The sequence below is a fragment of the Penaeus monodon genome, chromosome 30, assembly GCF_015228065.2.
Source record: "Penaeus monodon isolate SGIC_2016 chromosome 30, NSTDA_Pmon_1, whole genome shotgun sequence".
In the NCBI taxonomy this organism is placed as follows: Eukaryota; Metazoa; Arthropoda; class Malacostraca; order Decapoda; family Penaeidae; genus Penaeus; species Penaeus monodon.
This window is the reverse complement of record NC_051415.1, coordinates 14,362,043-14,363,140: the sequence shown is the minus strand read 5'-3', so window position 1 is coordinate 14,363,140 and position 1,098 is coordinate 14,362,043.

The window sequence follows — 1,098 nt, the reverse complement described above, 5'->3', positions numbered from 1 at the left end:
CTATGTTACTAACAAGTCCATAACTAATGCCGAGCTCATAAGGACTGATGACAGAGAATCCTGGCGTACCATGGGCGTCGATGTCTGCTCCAGACCTGACACTTGAAGTATCATCAACGATCATACCACGTTGAAAGCACCGCTTTTCGTCCGATCAGCAACGTCTGGTCAGTACTTGGATGGGTGACCGACCGCCTGGGAACACCAGGTGTTGTTGACATTTTATTGTCCGATCAGCGAAATAAAGCAACATTGGGTTGATCAGTACTTGTATGGGTGATCGCCTGGGAACATCAAATATTGTTGGGATTTTATCATATAAACTAAATATGTTATGCATTTTTCACCACTTTGAACAGCTCTTCGTATATTTGTATAAATAAATCAACAGAAATTATACTTCAGTCAATACGAAAGAGTAAAAATCAGATCGAGAAAGGATAAACAGAAAACGCATAGGGGTATACCTAAAGTGATAAAACTATCAATAAAAATAAAAGCATCGTAATAATGATACCAGTCTAAGAAACATGATCACGTTTTAGCAATATACTTGAAATTTACTTTCCTTAATGGTCGGCTTCTGTGACTGATGAATGTAGATCCAAAATGAAGGCAGGTAATAGGAATTAACAGTAAAGTAAAAAACTAAAGGAAAACTGAATTGTAGATGGACATTGCCATAATCATACAGACTGCTATGCCTTTCCCTAACGTTCATATCACGTTGAAGTCACCGCTTCTCGTACGATTATCAAAATTAAGAATAGTTGGGTCTAATCAGTGTTTTAATGGGTGACTGCCTAAACACCAGATGCTGTTGTTTCACTATACATGCTAAACACGTTCTGCATTTCTTGAGAATTTTCGTGCTAGATTGAACAAATATAAAAAAATATGTATATATAACAATTTTTCCAAAACGGACCTTAATCTACTATTTCTTCCTATCCGTAATCAGTTTTGTTTTAATTATTATTTCGATCATAAGACGTCCACGATTACAATGATTATTGTGTCTTTTCTTACCACGATCACTCTCATTAATTTTATCTAATTATTAACTTACCAAAAATTACCTTTAATGGAAGGATTGCA